Here is a 5,617-nt window from a genome sequence, read left to right on the forward strand (position 1 = left end):
CTTCCCTTATGTATCTGTGAAAGTATATTCTTGCAAGCATTTAGATTTATTCCCTTCCAGTTTTAATAGAAAAATACAGGGATTGATTATTTCTCTTTCTCATTTGTTAATTGTTTTATTACCAACAGGGCTAACTGTTTTCTTCAGCGCTGTATAGTGCATGATATCTCAATCAATGTTCTTTTTAGCAGTTAACAATTTGCAACTCTGCAACTGGAAGTTTTTAAAATGGGAAAACTTCCTAATTTGTATAATTTCACCTTTCTGTATTGATTACTGATCAAAAGCAGTTCTTAAACATTTTGATGTTGTTACTAGTGAATGTATGGTAGATGGATTTAAGCTTCTCTGATAATTACTACACGATTTTAAACAATATATATTTAAAGTAAGCATCTACAATAAATGTGTTGAGCCATATTAACCTGCCAATGGGATCTGTGAAAAAAGTAATGGCCTCATTTTTTTCTCATTAATTTTTACTTTCTTCGTGAAGCGGCTATAAGTGGCATAACTGTATTTAAAATTAACAAATTAGGTGTAAGGTGGTTTTTTATACTTCTAACATAGCATGTGGTGTTGACATATTACTGTAGATCAAGTTTGTCTTCCACACCAAGATGTGAGGAAATTGTGATTTGTTCTCTCCACCACAATTGAATTATACACTTATCTTTGTCATTTTGGAACACTGCAGTTTACCATGAGACACAGTGTACATATTTCTTGCCATAATGGTAAATGATGGATATATTTAAGGATTAATAAATTTGTGATTTCTGCTGACATTGTGCTTGTGTTTTAATTTCACAATTTGCATTGGAGYATGTGTAGTGTCTGTTTAAATTGAGAAGACAAAGACATAGATACAGTCTCTTAAGAGCCCAGCTTGCAGTTCGAAACTTTGCTTTCCTGATTTGTCTTTTGACTAATTCTTCCTAATCTGCCTTTTCTGAGGACTTGACTAGATACTGTTTATGCTGTACTTTTTTGGATGGTTTTCACACATACCTTGTATTTGTGTTTGTAGATACATATTTAGAAATGATTTAGGTAGTTTGCACTTCTCTGTAGCCTTTTTACTATGTTCCATGTGCTTGATCTGTAACACAAGATGCTATGGGAGCATTATTGTATGTTTACAGTTACATAGTTTAAAATTGGTTGAAAGTACATAAATAATCAGGATGTAAAATAATACACTAGTTTAAAAACGCTCTTGTATACCTATTGTGATTTTTAGGCACTCAACTTACACTGAGCCACAACTGGAAAGTCCTTCATACCATTAGAAAAGAGGAGCTGAGTGGGCGGAGGAGAGAACAGAGCTTCCATCTTTCATGGGTTGTGAATCCAGAGCTGGATTGTTTCTGTCGCAAGAGTAGCATGGTTATGAATCAGATTATAGTTCTGGTTTCAGTGTGACAGTAATCCAGGTGTATTGCCTGTTGAAGGAGTGAGGGTATTCCTGGTTTATGAAAAATTCAGAACTTAAAGAATAGTTTTTTGGTGGCCTTTTTATCTATCTATAATATATATAATTTAAATTAAATATAAAAATGTATAAATTTTTATATTTACATATATAATTATATAGTGTATTCTATATATMATGTATTTTTTTATATATTAAATATATATAAACTTAAATGACAGCTTTTATACATACTAATAAATATGGTGTAGGTTGTGGGTGTGGGTGTTCGTAAACAAAAAAATGGTTATGAGAGAGTTCAGAGATTTAGAATATTTCAGTAGGATTCAAGGAAAGTAAAAGTGGTTTAGTTTGTTGGGTYGCTTTATATTTTGTCATATCACTTCTACCTACTTTGTTTACTTGTTTTTTTCACTTAATACTGTTCCAGAAATCAGACTTCCATCTTAACTGTGCAAACTTGCAATAAGCTGTTTGAAAACACTGGAATTACTACTAACATACAGGTATGCAGATACGAAGAGTTGAGCGTATAAAACGTAATGACTAGAAAGGGGGTGGAGAGAATATATTTACCAAATGGTAGGTTGAGGATTTGAGAGAGGGTAATTTTTTTATTGTTTCCGATGTCTTTTTATAGGGCAAATGTTTTAATGTGCTGCCTCCTGGTGGATTTCTGTAATCATTTTTTCTACTTAGGAGAGCACAAGAAGGTGCTATTTGTTCTGAACAAAAAGGAACCCAGTGCTTTCATGCATTCGCTTTTTTAGTGTGAGGAAGGAATACCGAATGTTCCAGAGGCTGAAAATATCCCTTTCCTAAATCTTGAGTATACACTATACACATACCTGGAGGAATCAGATTGGTTCCAGTGTCTGAAAACAGGCTCACAGGACATAGTTAAGAAGATAAACATCTCTCTTCTAGAGTTGTATATAGAACCCAGAGTTCCTTGTCCCAAAGATTAACCTGACCATTTCTTCAGTGTGGTATTAATCCTTTTTCAACATTTGTAATGTTCTCCTGGGAACATGGACTCTCAGAAAATTTAATTATATCATTTTTTCAGGGCTTTTTTCCTTTTTAAATTTGTATTTTTTATGTGCATTACTCTTCAATTCATCTTAGGAAAAGACCATTGGTCAAAAAAAAATTAACTGCGTTAGCTGAGGGGGAGTGAGCCACATTGCTTCAGGAGATTCAGCTTCTTTCTTCCTTACAAAGTACTGGTAAGATACAGAGCACTCTAGGTGAAATTCAGGAAGGATGTAGAGGGTTAAAAGTCCGGTGCTTCAATGTCTAAGATTACATGCCTGATTCCCTTGGAGACAGCCACTGTAGCAGAGGCTTGACATACCTGTACAAGAGTTTGGAGAGGGTTTGATCCCCACAAGACTTTTCTCTGCTGAGGATTATGTATGCCTATTTTGTAAGGAATCCCAGCAAGGACCCTTTTCCTCTCCCTGTCTTGCACAGATACTGTTGGCTGAACAGGATGAGTAGGAGTGTTGTAAGGAAGTGCTTCCATGATAGTATGCATGTAAAATGAGGAGAATGCAGCAGTTTTGCCTATTCATGTGCTCCAGAACAGCAGTACAAGGCTGGTTGTATCCAACATGTTCTTGTCCAGACTCTGAGCCSAGGCAAAAGGCACTACAGAGGGTAAGTTGGAAGAGAGTATTTAATTGCAGAGTGTAAGGGGAGAAGCATCAATTCAAAAAAGACATGTTGATAAACAGCAAGGTTTACAAGGTGAAGAGAAAGGAGAAATGTATATCCATATTGCCAGAACCCAGCTATGGGACTGGACCTTTTTATGTACAAAGTGGGAATTTGACCCTTATGCCCTTTCTCAAAATGGTTTCTATATAGTCAATATTGTTAGACAAGTGGGGCAAATGGCTAGGATGAGGTTCTCTACCCTAGAAGTTTAAAACAGCCAGAGCTGAGTCTGCATAGCCACAGGATGTCCTCCTAAAAGTCAGCTTAAATTGCACTCTGGAATTTGTCAGGAATCTAAGGTACTTCATTCCTCACATCTGTTATGCCCTGAACTCAACCTGTAGTAGAAAGGTGCTGTCTCATACAGAAAAAAAACAGGTTTTCCTGCTGTCAGGTATTTGCCACTGTCATTGCAAGCCAGTGCAGCAGGGGGAGGAGAGAAAAGTTGTGATAAAGAACTTTCTGCATTGAAAGAGAGTTCATAGCAAACAAACTATCTCTGAGCAGAAAAGGAAGAGACCACTCCACCTTTTCACCACACCTTTTCCCACCTTTCTCAGGCATTCATAGCAGAGGCTCTTTGAGAAGACGACTGCCCTGGACCAAGTCATTGGTAGTCACAGATCACTAAGGAACACATGTAGTCAAGGGACCATMCTAGCAACAACAAGTCTTATAGTGGAGGTAAGAGACCATATTCCTGTGCCTAACAGCTCATTTTTTAAGTGAAGATACTACTGAATGCTGGTATCTAAACTGAAGTGAAACCCTGAGGATAAAGAGGAGGTTACTGCCAGGCACACACTTCTCTGAGGTTACAGCAAGGAACTAATTAAAACACCATATAAAATTGTTGCCATATACTATGCACTGGAAGCAAAGTAAGTACCAGGGCAAGAAACAAAGGTTTCAGGTATAGAACATTAGGGTAAGATAAGGATGCTTAAGTTTCAGTGAAGAAAAAGTAAGAGTATATTAACGCATTTATTTGTGAAGGAGGATGCTCATGGATACTGAGCTCTTATCTCCCTTGTTCAAGAGTCATTTTGGGGAACTGTCCTAGGACAAAGCAGCTGCAAAGATTAAATTTCAGTTGTATACAGAAATGATGTTTTCTTAAGTACTGGTGATTTTGCCTACTCGGCTGTTACATACTACTGTCTCATTTTTAGCACGTGTTCTCTTCCAGCTGATGTGCATGTGTGTGTATATATGCATACATGCATATATATATATGTGTGTGTGAGTATACTCCTTGTGCTGGCTTTCTGGACATGGCAGGCACTACTTCAGATACACTATACTCCAGGATTCTCAGAGAAAATTCCACCATCCTCTGCTAGATGATAGATGAGCCAAAAGTTTTGTGGAGCTCATTGTATATGCAAAGTGGCATCAGCTCTGGAAAATGGTGTAGGAAGCAGCTGATGATCTGTGCTACAATTGTCTGCCAAGTGAGAGAGGCTATCATGGCCAAGAAGCTGCCCATCTTCCAGAGTGTGGTATTAGGTCAGGCAGCAGAGCTGTTCTGAGCGGTGTCACAGAAGCTCTGACTTGTGCCCTGAATGAAACAGGTTGCATAGAGACGTCATTAAACGCCAGTGTGAAGGCTAGTAGAGACAGGGTCAGATCTGAYATTAGGTTCCCCCTCATGCTCAGCACGTATCCCTGTAACATGCACTTCCCTTTATCTGTCACAGTTGTCCTTTTGCTCAGCAGGCTTGTCCTCCTTATCTTGACTACTACTAACTAACCTCCTTTCTTATGATACCAAATTAGTCCATCTGTCCCTGAATTATCACAGTAGCCTGTAATACCTTTCCAGCAGTTCTCTTTGCTAAGCCACTGTGCTGAGTTGTGATTGATCTGTGTGTCTTTCCATTGTCAGATAATCTCTCTTGAATTCCGTTCTCACCCTCTCACTGTACATTTCCTTGCACTCCCATCTTTGTTTTCTGAGGATTGTAGGTGATGCCTCCACTTTGCACCACCCTGAAGAAGGGTTTCATGAACTTCAGGAGTTTAGTGAGTTGTCGGCATGCTTATTTGTTTAACTTCTTCAGGCAGAATAGGTGTCTGAACATCTACTCTCTGGATTGCACTAGAATTTTAGCACGAGTTGAGAGCATAGCTACTCTGCCATCCTGTGAATGCCTCTGGGCATACACAGAAACAAAATTTTAAGTGCTTTGGTTGCTTCAAAAATCATGAAATGTGGACACCTCTTTAGAAGGAATAATAGCTGGGCGCTGGTTTTGCAATCACAGGTTTGGAWGTGGCTCCAGTTCTACCAGATTTTTGCTTCAGATTTCAGAGGCATTGCTAAGGGATGTAGCTTTTTATATTTATTTTTCCTTGTTTGTAAATTCCTTTTTGAAGGGCTGTCTTGCAGAGCAGTTCCACCTTCATTTGGAGAAAAGCAGTTTTACTTTGGGTGTTGTTAGTAAGCTGCAAGTTTCA

Source organism: Rhea americana, unplaced genomic scaffold (genome assembly GCF_003343005.1).
Source record: "Rhea americana isolate MKP2758 unplaced genomic scaffold, rheAme1 scaffold_106, whole genome shotgun sequence".
Lineage (NCBI taxonomy): Eukaryota > Metazoa > Chordata > Aves > Rheiformes > Rheidae > Rhea > Rhea americana.